The following is a 14,321-nucleotide window of genomic DNA, read 5'->3' as shown; positions in this document are numbered from 1 at the left end:
CATTGTACAATAACTATTTGACATTGGTGATGGTGAACAGAAAATGACCCACTGTGTCATTTTCTCCAGCAATGTCAGACCGTATGGTTACAGAAAGCTTGAAGGATGACTTCTGGAATTGCTCTGTAACGCCAAACAAACAAACAAACAACAAACCAACCAAAACAAGCCAGAGGGGTGAAGTGGGGACGATGGAAGAAAATGTTAAATAATCACACAGATTGATTTAGTAAAATTCAGACTGAATTAAAAAAAAAAATTGACATCAGATTCCATCAAAAAAAAAAAAGGGCAAAGTATATAGAAGAAATAGGAGGGTAAAGTCATTAACTAATTGCATTGTATAGACTTTATTTGGATCCCAGTTCAAACAAACTACAAGAAAATAAAAATCAGTAAACAATCCCTATCTGGCCATTTGATACTAAGGAGTCACTGCTTATTAGAAAGTAATAATGGCAGTGAGTAATGGCAGACATTATTCTTACCTTTTCGAAATACATGCTAAAATGTATTTACATTACATTGCAGATGAAATGATATCGTGTCTTTGATTTCCTTCAGAATAATCTGTAATGGGAAGGTGGGAGAAGTGAGGTCAGGGTATAAATAAAATAATATTAGCAGTCCACTAGTTATTGAAGGTGAAATGGGTACACAGTACACCTTTTCTTACTTGGGTACATACATGAATTTTGCAATTGCAAGGTGTTTAAGTAAAAGGAGTATGTTCCTCAGTAAAACTGTTTAAATCAGTTTCTTACTACCTTACTAAATTAAATCAGATATCTAAGCTAACCTAATCAGATTTCTAAGGTAACAATCTAGATATTATACCTCTAGACATTATACGTCTCTACAACAATTCACCTGTATCTGTTGCTACTCCCTTCCAAGCTCTGCTTCATTCATAAGACACTGTCTATTAGCTGTAAATCTCTTTTTCCTTGTCACCTGCTATCTTCGCTTGCACTGTTCCTTGTACTAGAAGACTCCTTTCTTTCCAGCTTAGCTTCTTTTCCAAAATGACATTTTCTCTATCAAGACCTTCTCAATCTCCTCTAGGCTGTTTCAATAGTTATCATGGTCCAGAGACTTTTGTGAAAGTGAAAATATTATAGTAAGTTAGATTTGCCTGGTACTAAACTTATGTGTACTGCATAGTATTTCACTTACTCAATTGTAAGCTTAGGTTACAGGTCAGTGACACTGTATTTTTTATAACTTTGAATTCATCATCAGTAGTGCCTGGAAAATAATGAAAATGAAAAATGAAAATGAAAAATGAAAGTAGCTTAAATTTGAAAAGAGTCATTTGCTTAGTATTCTACCCTACTTACTAAAATGCACTCTGTATATTGTCCAAGTTTATAACCACTTCAGCATAGATGGGTTTCAGTATTAATTTATAACTCTGCTTTATAAAATAATATTATACAATTATTTTTAAATTTCTTACTTGGTTTTCTTATATTGGAACATTTTGGGAAATTGAAACTGGGAGTATTAAATCAAAAAATAAAACAAAATGAATACAACTACCACAAATCTACTTTCCTTATTGAGAATGTGTACTTGGAAAATGCTATTCTTTCTTTCTTTCTTTCTTTCTTTCTTTCTTTCTTTCTTTCTTTCTTTCTTTCTTTCTTTTTAAGATCTTGTTTATTTGACAGACAGTGATCACAAGTAGAGAGGCAGGCAGAGAGAGGGGAAGCATGCTCCCTGCTGAGCAGAGATCCAGATGCAGGGCTTGATCCCAGGACCTTGGGATCATGACCTGAGCCAAAGGCAGAGGCTTTAGCCCACTGAGCCACCCAGGCACCCTGCTATTCTTTCTTTAAAAACAACATTAACACACTTTTTACTTAAAAAACAACAACAACAACAACAAAAACCTATTGGTCAGAGGATTCCTGTTCCATGCAATCTGCAATCACTCTACTTTCGTCAACTCCTGAAGAACCAATTCCTTCAGTAATAAAAGAAAAGGTTGCTTAGTGCAATCAATATCAATCTAATTCAAGTAAGACATTTCTCTGTGAACATGCTTATTTGAAATGTCATTATAGCATCAAATGAGACCATGGTAATGAACAATATTTTACCATTATTGGAAGTGAATAAAAAGTTGCCAATGTTGAAATGATCACAATAAAACTATTATTATATAATACCTTAATTTAAAAAATAAACTATTGGTCCTATATCAAAATAAAACCTTCGTGGGGCACTTGGGTGGCTCGGTTGGTTAAGTGTCTGCCTTTGGCTCAGATTATGATCCCAGTGTCCTGGGATTTACCCCACATCAGGCTCCCTGCTCAGTGGGAGTCTATTTCTCCCTTTCCTCCCCACTTGCCCTTTCTCTTGCTATCTCTGTCACTATCTATCTCTCTCAAATAAATAAAATCTTAAATAATAACAGTATAATAAAAAGCTTCTGCACAGCAAAGAAAACAGTCAAGAAAACTAAAAGGCAACCTATGGAATGGAAGAAGATATTTGCAAATGACATATTGATAAAGGGTTAGTATCCAAAATATATAAAGAACTTACAAAACTCAACATCCAAAAAAACAAATAATCTGATTAAAAGTGGGCACAAGACCATGAACAGACATTTCTCCAAAGAAGACATACAGATGGCCAAAGGACACATGAAAAGAGGCTCATCATCACTTATCATCACAGAAATGCAAATCAAAACCACATTGAACTATCACCTCACACCTGTTGTAATGGCTAAAATCAACAACACAAAAAACATCAAGTGTTCATGAGGATGTGGAGAAAAAGGAATCTTCTTGCACTGTTGGTGGAAATGCAAACTGGTGCAGCCAGTCTGGAAAACAGTATGGAAGTTCCTCAAAAGTTTAAAATACAACTACCCTGTGACCCAGCAATCACACTACTGGGTATTTACTCAAGGAATAGAAGAACACTAATTCAAGGGGATACGTACACCCCCACGTTTATTTCAGCATTATGTACAAGAGCCAAAATATGGAAGCAGACCGTGTCCACTGATAAACAAATGGATAAAGAAGAGGTGTATATAGATATAATTCAGCCATAAAACGAATGAAATCTTGCCATTTGCAATGACACAGATGGAGCTAGAATATAACAGTAATCAAAGTAAGTCAGTGAGAGAAAGACAAATGCCATACGATTTCACTTGTATGTAGAATTTAAGAAACAAAACAAAGGGAACAAGTAAGAGAGAGAGAGAAAGACAAATCCTAACTATAGAGAATAAAGAATAAACTGATGGTCACCAGAAGGGAGGTGGGTAGGGGGATAGGTTAACTATGTAATAGGCTTAGAAAGTGCACTTGAGATGAGCACAGGGTAATGTACGGAAGTGTACATTACACAGGGTAATGTATGGCATACTATATTGTACACCTGAAACTAATATAACACTATGTTAATTAACTGGAATTAAGATAAAAAAATAAAGTAAAATACTTATATTTAATATAGAAGTCATGAAATAGTCTTATAATTTATAAGGCTTAAATTTGTTAGTAAAAATAAACAGGCAAAAATTGCAAAACTTGGGTTCTTTGATAGTCATTCTTAAAGCTTTATATTAATTAGAGATTCGAAATAGTCAATGTATTTTTAGATTGAGACCTGGGAGGAGCAGGCCCATGGAGACTGCTTTATCAATCCCTGCCTTCAGGGATCAGGCCACTGTGGGAAAGATGAATAATATAGTACCTGGCACTGAGCTTGCTGGTTAGGCAGAGAGGTAACATTTCTAGTTCACCTGGCTCCTAGAAGGCTGTTCATTCCACGAAGCTGCCCCTTGGTTGATCCCCAAAAGAGTTCTAGGGACCTTTTATCTTTATCCAGTTATCTTCTTTACCCAGTATTGTTTGTAATTTAAGAAAGTCATTCCGGGAATGATCATCCCATTACCAGATTGCAAGAAGGTAGAATAAAATAGCAGTAACGTCAAATACTTGAAAAATCCTTGAGAAGAAATGGATAATAGGTTTAATATGGTAAAATTTCCTAGAGATAAATAGAGTTTTAAAGAAAAAAATCATGTATGAATTAATAATTACAGTATGGAAAAGCAGAGTTATGTTTAACATATCAGCAATGGAATGAGGCTTTCAGAAATGCTAATGCTTACTTTTCCTTTAACTGTACCATTTCAGTTGGGCAAAGTGATATGGTAGAGGGATGATAAATGTGTGCATGGTTGGCTTTGGATTCTTTAAGAATTAGGAAGTGATATAACCTGGTAGTGGAGTGTGTTGGATTTGGCTCTGTGCCTTGAAAATATTTTTATATTTGGCACAGAGAGAATGAGGTGGAAAGGGTGGATATTGAAGATCTGGAGGATCATGAGGCAACACGGAACACCCAGCTGAGATTTGAGACTCGGATATTGTAGTGCCCATCTGCATCACTGAGGGATGTCCCGTTTGGCAGCCTGACTGTAGAAAGTGGGTCAACAGTCAGATCTGATGAGGGACGTAGAGGTGGTAAACTGTTTGGAGTGTTAGAACAAAGGGACAAGAGTATTGAGGGTGCAGGCAAGAGAATTGCTGAAATAGAGGATGGAGTCTGCACAAAATTGGACAGTAAAACCAGAAAAGTATAATATATTTGAGTGAGATTTTGAATATTTGCCTTACTCTAGTTCCTGCAATTTTAAAAGGACCACTAGCAAACTCAAGCTGGTGTCCAGAGAACAGGGATTAGAAAAGGAAAGTTTGAGGACAACATAACGTAAAAGGACTTGTTCAAAAGACCAAGTCTATTAAAGCAGAAGAAAAGAAAAAGACTTAGATCGTCATATTCAATATTCAAAATCTCTATCACTTTTCACATGGAAAAGTATCCGGACTTTCCTCTCTGGTTTCAGAGGAAATTATTGAGACATATCTATATGTGAAAATACACAAATTAGATTTTGGCTTAATCTAATTTGCTTCCCTATGGAACTGTCCATAATTGGCATGGAAGGGTGGCTCTATGTCAGCTTATCACTAGTGCTTTTCAATTAAATGTTCAATAATACGAATATGAATATAATGAAGAATCTATATTCGGATAGGGCTAAGGCAAACAACTTTAAAATCTTCCATTCCAAATCTGTTAAATTATGTGAATTCTGGCATATGTTTTTTTTAATTAATAAAGATTATACTACTATATAAATTTCACTAATTTAAAAAATTAGGTTCATGTATTTATATAAACATATATACAAAGTTCATCAGAATGCAACAGTATTATTTTCTCTGTTTGCAGATATACGCTTAGGCTCACTGAATAATAATGTTTTTCTCTTGTCCAGTGTGGAACCACTATTCACACACACACACACACACACACACACGTCTTTTGAGCACTTGAAATATGGCTAGTTTGAACTGAGATGTTTGTGGATCTAAAGACATAGAAGATACTACTATAGACATACTGGCTTAAAAATATATTATTATGTTATAATTAATTTCACCCTTTTTAACCTTTAAAAAAATGCACTAGAATATTAAAAACTGTGGCTCAGATTGAATTTCTATTTATGATGCTGCTTTTGAGTGGAGAATAATAGAGTTCAACAATGTAGCTCTTTTTGTAGTTAAATTACTACATTACAGACATTATCCTTTGCATTCCTCAATAGTGCTTATTCACTGATTTAATCCTGCTACGTGCCAAGCATTGTCTAGGCTCCAGAGAAAAAGCAATGAACAAAACAGAGGGAGGAAAGAAAGAATTCCAGTCCTAAAGCAATTTACCTTCTTCATAAGGAGAAAAACAAATAACAAACAAATAAAATATACACTATGTCAGATGATAATTGTTGTGGAAAAAATAAGGGCAGTGAATCAGGATTGGGGTTGCTGGTGGGAAAAAGCACAATGGATCATGCATTTGCAATCGCGATTTTCAGAGATGGTCTGGGAGGGCCTCATTGAAAAGGTAGTAGTAACGTAGGCAAAGGAGGGAGGGAATGAATCGTGGGAATGCCAAGAGGAAGCAAGTGACAGCAAAGGAAAAATCAAGTGGAAAGCTCCAGATGCCTGACTTGCGTGGAGTATTCAAATAATGGCAACTGCTAAGGCATGGTAGGCACTTTCCCCTTTTCAGCTCTACTCTGTAGGAGATAAGACACTATTCAGGGGGCATCTGGCTGGCTCAATCAGTGAAACATGCGACTCTTGATCTTGAGGCTATTTCGAGCCCCACATTTGGTGTAGAGATTACTTAAAAACATTTTTTTTTTAAAGATACAATTCAAAAATTTTAGCAGAGCAAAAATCTATTTTTCCTTACATTATAGTGATAAAAAGCAAAATATAAAAATGAATCTTTCTGTGGGAGATTATACAGTGGGCATGGGTAGAGGCTGATGACTAGTTAGGAGGCAAAAAATTATGGTGGCTTGGACCAAGGTGGTAATGGTGGAGGTTATGACAAGTGGTCAGATTCTGAAGATAGAGCCTCTGGGATTTGCCGGCAGATTGGCTGTGTCCTGTGAGAGGAAAGGAGGTGTCAGGGATTCTTGTAGTGACCTTTCCCCTCTATAATACTGTTAAACTGACATTAGGAAAAGGCCCAGAATCAGTAGAATTGTTTTTATAATGGACATGTCTTTCTGCTCTAACAGTCTGACTTTCTGAGTGGGGGTGGAGGAAGGAAAGACTTGTTTTCAGAAATAGGCAGATTAGAACTCAAGTCTGTCCCTGACAATGGAATTGGATTTAAATTTTAAATGATAAGCATGATCGAACCACTTTGAGGCATTAGAGTGATTTTTCCTTCCCAGTTTACTTAGAGAAAGTATCAAAAATAACTCATACATTATATGATAAATTGTATAAAACCGGAATTCAGTTATCAGTTGTTGGATCTGTATTACTTAAGAAGAGCTTTCAAAAAACACAATGTAGAGCTTAGTGTCAAGCCATGTTAAACCACAGGGTTATTTATCTTCGTGCTTTTGACATTTGCAGCCAAATCATTCTTTGTTATGAGGCTGTCTGTGCACCGCAGGAAATTGAGCATCATTCTTGGCCTTTACCCACCAGAAATAGTAGCTGCTCTCCATGGATCTATGATAACAAATGCTCCCCGATCATTAGAATCTTTTCTTAACATTATAACAAATTAATGTCTTATTAAATAGATAACTAAAGTAGTAGCTGACATTTATTATAAAAAAGAAAGAAAGAAAGAAAACATTGTACCAGGCAACTTATTATGTGTGTCAGAGACATAATCTCCTTTATTTACCCTAACTGTACAATGAGGGGTTAGTCTTCTGTCATTTGACAGATGAAGAAATCACGGTTTAACATATTACCTCACTTCCCCAGTCTCAATGTGAGGGAGTGGAGGAAGTGGGATGTTCTGGAAATCTGGGCCCTTCTTAACATTCCTTCATGGAAGGCTCTTTGAATCTAAATTCATTCATGAATTTGTCCCCATGGATTTTAAATATGCAATGGAGGAGTGCCTGGGTGGCTCAGTTGGTTGAGCGTGTGCCCACACTTTGCTTCTGCTAAGGTCATGAACTCGAGGGTGGTGAGATTGAGCCCCACATCAGGCTCTGCACTCAGCGGGGAGTCTGCTTGAGATTCCTTCTCCCTCCTCCCCTCCCCTCTCTCCACTCTCATGCTCTCTCTCTCAAATAAAGAAATAAATCTTCTTAAAAATATGCAGTGGATTTAATGAAAGTATCAAAAATAGATTATTACCTATTATTGTTTATCAGAAAGAAAGTAGTTTGGTCTAATAAGTTTCCATTTTTAACTTTTTAAAACTTTTTCATTCACATATGTGCAAACATATAATTTGGATAATGTGCTGTTGCCCAACCAAATTGTAACACTGTTAATATTTTTGAAGGTTTATCTTTAAAACTTTCATGATAGCAACTTGGTAAAAAAGTAGGTTTAATTTTTTTTTTTGAGGCAACATTTTAAATTTTAACCTGGATTCATTAAAATGTTTCTTTAGCTATGTGAAGGGCTGTGAAGAAGTGGGAGAAAGAGCAGAATATGACAAAAATATGACAAAGGAGTTAAGAAAAACATTTCAGGAACAAAGAGAACTAATTAACTCAAGCATATGGTTCATCTCACTCTGGTAAGAACTAAATAGCTTTTAAGCACTCCAACTGTTCAAAGTACCATGGTGTGGCTACCCATATGATCATAAAGAGAGAAACTATTAGAAAGCATTGAAATTCACAATGCATACTATATTTTACATAATAAAAATCCTTTCCTTCCTAATGTGGCATTCCAATATATTAAAATTTCTGGTTAACTTGAAATTTTAAAAAATTATGAAAAACATAATATACGCCAGAGTTGAATGGGCTTCTTTTAGTGTTTCAGAAATATTGGTGTTAGTTATTGTTTATTTTTTAAAAGATTTTATTTATTTATTTGTCAGAGAGAGAGAGCACGGATGAGCAAAAGCAGGGAGTGAGACAGGTAGAGGGAGAAGCAGTCTCCTCATTGAGCAAGGAGCCCAATGTGGGGCTCCATCCCAGGACTCTGGGATCATGACCTGAGCCGAAGGCAGACACTTAACAACAGTCTCCCATGCACCCCCGTTTACTATATTATCTGGGTGATTTATTTTTATGCCACATTTTTATAATTCTGAGAATATGTAGCAGGTAAAATAAGAAAGAATTAACTCAGGAAAGTCATCTTGGAATAAAAAGCTCAGAATCTGAAAACTAAGCCTGATGCTACCAATAGTTAGATTTATTATTTGGGACAAATGATTTGTCCCCTCTAATCTTCAATTTTTTCTATAAACTGAGGGTATTGGATTAAATGAGGTATAATCCTGGGAGTAAATTTTAAATTGGTTGATAACTGTAAAAAGCACACACACATTTTTTTCTCATGGGTTGATGATACTTTCATGTTATTCTCAAACAGACAATGGTTTATGTACAAAAAAGAGTGAAGATTTCTAAGCCCTTTCTTTAAACATTGGCTACCTGATATGCCAACCCAACAAGGTGTGGAAGAATTAAGGCGATGCCATATTTTTAAGGAAATGTATGCTTTTCTACATGTCTAAAGGCATAGGTAAAAAAAGGTAGTATTTCTCGTGCATGGTACAGTATGTCATCTAATAATAGGTAGAATTTCATGTGGGTTTTCAATGAACTTGATATAGAATTTAAAAAAAAATCAAATCCCTCAACTATAAAAATATCAAATATCTTTAAAGAGTAATTTATAGTTTAAAATAAAATCAGGTTGAATGTGAAAATAAAATATGTTATCCTTAAATTAGGTTTTAATAAAAACCTCCATGTTTGTTTGTTCCATAGAATTAATGAACACACACCATTTCTTATTTTCCATTTGTTTTATTGATTTAATAAATAAGAATTCTAAATTGTACTTTGAAGAGCTATTTTTTACTCTCCTTAACAAAAGGGTTTTATTTCAGTACTTTCATTTCCCTTAATAATGTTAGTGCCCATGGTATTTAATAAATCTTATAAATTAGCATAAAAATGTATCAACTTACATTCTTGTTTTTTATGAGTCTGACTTCCCTGTCGGGTATGCTGAAAGAAAAAATATCAGTATCACCATTCTTCTAGAACAGATCAAATAATTTTTGTTTACCTTAACAGATAGGAGTAAGGATATGAGTCTATCTTAGAAATAAGGTTTTTTATTGATGCTTATAGTATTTTTGTGGGCCATAAATTCACTTTTCTTTGATTAACAAACATCAAAAACAACAAAAGCAGCATACACAAAAGCAAATAAACCAAGAAGAAGCTCAGCTTCTCCTTGTCTTCCTTCTATTTTGTCTACTCAGCACATTAGCTACATTTTTCCAAGTAATAAAGATGAGCCTCTTTGTTAATTATAAGACCAGGAGGAATGTAGAAATAAGAAGGCTGGTTTTTTGTTTTCCTATTCATTAACTGATTTGATCCCATTCAACCTGAGAACTATCAGGATCTTTGGTTTCTCAAAGGCATTGTTGACTATTCAAAGAAAAATGAATGCACAGATGGGTTTTGCAGAAAGAATGGGTTAGCCCATTGGTTGTGCCCTTTATTAGTTGTGTCCACTTGAGATGTTTTCTTAATTTCTCGGTGTCCCAGTAGTTTTTCATCTGCAAAGTGTAAATTTTTTTTAAAAAAGCACTTTGTAAAATAATTTGTGTGTCTATTTTCAAAATTTTAAGTTTTTTTCCAGTTTTATTAAAGTATAAATCACACACACACACACACACACACACACACTTAAGGTATACAATGTGATATTTTGATATAGGTACATACTATTAAGTGACTATCACAATCAAGCTAATCATTATATTCATCACCTCACATAATTACCTTTGTTGTTATTGCTTTGGTAGTGACAACATTTAAGATCAACTCTATTAGCAAATTTCAAGTACACAATACAGGATTATTAACTGTAGTCACCCTGTTGTACATTAGCTATGAGAACTTACTCATCCAGCATAACTGAAATGTTGTACAATTTGACCAACATCTCCCCATTTCCCCTACCCTCTATTCTACTAAAAAAGTTGAACTCATAAAAGCAGAGAGTCAACCCTACTTCTCCAATCAGGCAGCAACTGCCACGCCAATATTGTGCTGCCTAGTACACTTGTGCAAAGCACTTCTATTGCTCTTATCAACTGTATTGTATCAACTGCTTCCTACCCACTAGCCTCTAAAAGCAAACCAACTGACAAAATAACTATAAAACTTTAAGAGTAAGGTCAGTGTAAAAAATTCTTCATAACTCCAATAGCTCCCGAAACTTAAAAAGTGCTGACACAAAGTATGCATTAAATATTCACTTAATAAACAAAATAATTCTTGCTGATAAAATTGGTAATTTTTACTGATTTGTGGTAGATGCAGTTTTGATATTTAGGACCCTATAAAGCATCAGTGAAGAGTCCATTGGCTTGGTCAGTGCGCTGTTACAGCTGAATCAGAAGCATATGTTAAAAGGGAATGAACTTCCCAAGTGGGTAAAATAATCTTGAATTAATGTACGTAATAAAGCAGGCATGACAGGACTTGTGAACTCTCTAAAATATCATTATAGCACTTAGTGTAATCTCATTTTTGTACTTAGTAGCATCATTGTGTAACTTGGCCTCGAAGAATTTAATTTTAGAAAGTCTAAAGTACACTTGTGGGGAAAATTTTGGAATAATCTACATAGCCAACTAAGCTTTTCTTCTGTCCTCTAAATTGATATAGGGAAACATTTATTTTTATTTCCAGAAAATAAAAGTAGTCAGAACGGCAAATTAGCCACAATTAATGAACTGAACAAAATCTAATTTTATAATCTTCTTTTTATTTAAAAGAAAGAAAAGCCATACTAGAAGAAATATTTCTATAAACGACATGTTTAATGGACAAGACTTTAAAGAAATGTCTTATCTGCATGTGAAGAAATATCTTTATTTACAATGATTATCTCCAATTGGAATAAAAAGTAGAAATGTAATTGTTCTTTCCTTGTAATGATGCCAAGTACACACTGATATTGAATAAATTGTGTTTTGCTTAATTAATTGTAATGATCAAGGCATTCTGACATTATTATGCAGTCTTTGTTAGTGTCATTTTACAAGTGTCAGAGCTGGATTCAATCTCAGGTCTCTTGGTGCTAAATTCCTAGCCCTCCACATTCTATGACACTGTTTCTCCCAACAAATTCAGGGGTTTTTGTGTCCCTATACCCCTTTTTACTTATTCCAACTCTGTGCAAATGCTGGCTTTAAACATTACCCAGTCTCTGCCCCATTCTTCCGCTTCCTCCTGCTCTTGGCAATGTGACTATGAGTCTAGTGGACATTCTGGTAAACTAACCACTTTAAAGAGCTAATCCATGCTCAAGGTTGAGGTCAATAAACCATGCTTATCTTAGGATTTTTACCAGCAGTATGGTGGGGTTTTTTGGCCACCATTGGCTTTACAATTCTTCAGTTGCTTTACATATATTAAGTAGGTATTCCTTTTTCAGAATTGCTTGAGTAAATGAACACCCCTTGAAATGTTCGAATTTCCTCATTCTCACTCTTGATCGTCATTATCTTTATTTTGCCATCCTCATCTTGCATTTTTCAACTGACCAAAGTACTTTATAGGCAATGTTTCATCAAACTAAAATATACTTATATTTAGCAAAAATGGAAAAACAGAGGTGCCCGGGGGCTCAGTCACTAAGCATCTGCCTTCGGTTCAAGTCATGATTCCAGGGTCCTGGGATCATGCCCCGCGTTGGGCTCCCTCCTCAGCGGGAAGCCTGCAGCTCCCTCCCCTACCCACGCAGCTTGTGCTCCCCCTCTAGCTGTGTCTCTCTCCATCAAATAAACAAAAGCTTTAAAAAAAATTAGGAAATTTTTTAAAAAGGAAAAACACTATTAACTATTGAGCCCAGATGAGGATGTACAGATAGTGCTTACTCACAGCATCATTACCAATATCGGAATAAAATCGGAAATTTTTTATTTCTGGCATATGCTGGTGGTGCAATTATGACCATGTTTTTAAAAAGTTAACCATGGTAACAATTTTTGAGCGTTAAGTGACAATTACATTGTGTTTCCAAAACTTACCTTTCCCATTTTTTATCTAAATCATAAAGCAAAAACAAAACCCAAATAACCAAAAAAGAGCTCTATGCCTTGAATAATAATTTTTGAAATTATGTTTCAGCTATCCAATAGTTGAATATAAAATAGTTTGCACATTTTTAACATGAGAACACTCCCCTGCCTATGGATTGTATTTATACCTGAGATTCATGTGTTTGTCCCTAGCATTCACAAAGAGCTTAAATAACAGCAGATACCAGCTCGTCTAGGCTTTTATTCCAACAAGCAAACTGTCTCCCCAGTTTTAGGACACAGAAGGAGCTAAGAGGATGAGACCACGCATAAAGGAATGGGTTCCAGACACAAAACACCTATGGCTATAAAAGGAGGAGCAGATGGTGTACATCAGAATTCTCCAAATAATAAGGAATGTACTATTTTATGTGGATCCCGAAAACCTGGTCTTAAAATCCTCACAAGCTGAATGCACTTGCTCATGGCTCTTGGATCATTAGAACGTAAAACAATTAATCTTGATCAGGGGAAAGCGAGTTCTGAAGCTTTGTTGGTACTTCCTGACAGAATACTGAGTTATAAGTTAGATGTGTAAAGTAAAGTGGATAAAAATATAATAAAGAGCCCCAAACCAAAAATAGTCATCAGCCTTTCTTTCTTGCCTCCAGGACTCTTTGGCTTTTCCCTCCTGCTTTCCCTTATTGCTTCTGTCGCGGCTCCATCTGGTCCATCTGCTAAGGTCCACTTATCAGTAAAGTGCTTTTGGTTTAAGAAAAAGCGTGCCAAACGAGAGGCTTCCCATAAGTGATTTTCCTGCTAAAACGTAAGGCAATTTGTAGAGCCATCAAAGTCCAAATGTTTTTTAACTTCCGTATCTGTGTGTTTACATGTTGTTGGGCAACGAATCCCGCAAGAAAAGTTGTGTGGTTTGTCAAGAAGTCAATGATGCCTCTTACAAAATTGTTAAGAAAACATTAAAAAAAAAAAGACATTGGAAGACAGGTTAACTACTTAATAACTAACTTCTTTTTTACGTCCACTTTAATCATGCTCACTTTGCTCACAATTAGTGTCACAGAAGTAAATAAGCTCCTGTGAGAACACTTCGATCTCAGTTGGTGTTTGGGCAGAAAAATAATTTGTTCCTTAAACCACCTGAATTGATTTTCTGATATAATATATGAGGAGTATTTTTTTAAGCGATGTAATTGCCTTGTTTTCCCTTTCGGGAGGGATACAGAAGAATGCATTTCCTAAAACTGAAGAAATACATATTATTACCAAGAATAGACTTTGTATAATGGAAAAAATATTGACCTAGAAGTCAGGACTTCTGAGCTCTAATTCTTACTCTGTAACTACCAAAGTTACTTTCCCTTTGGCAAATATCAGTTCTCTGGGTCTCACTTTCCTAAACAGTAAGAAAGGGCTTTGGACTTAGTCTTTTTTTTTTTTTTAAGGTTTTATTTATTTATTTGACAGACAGAGACCACAAGCAGGGAGAGAGAGAGGTGGGGGGTGGGGGGACAGGCTTCCCGTGGAGCAGAGAGCCCGATGCAGGGCTCCATCCAGGACCCTGAGATCATGACCAGAGGCGAAAGCAGAAGTTCAACCTACTAGGCCACCCAGGGGCCCCGGACTTAGTCTTTAAGTACTGTCAAATTCTGCAATTATTTTTACCTATCTTGATGCAATTAAATATGTTT

The sequence above is a fragment of the Mustela nivalis genome, assembly GCF_964662115.1.
Source record: "Mustela nivalis genome assembly, chromosome: 12".
NCBI classification, from domain to species: Eukaryota; Metazoa; Chordata; class Mammalia; order Carnivora; family Mustelidae; genus Mustela; species Mustela nivalis.
Note: the sequence above shows the minus strand (reverse complement) of the source record.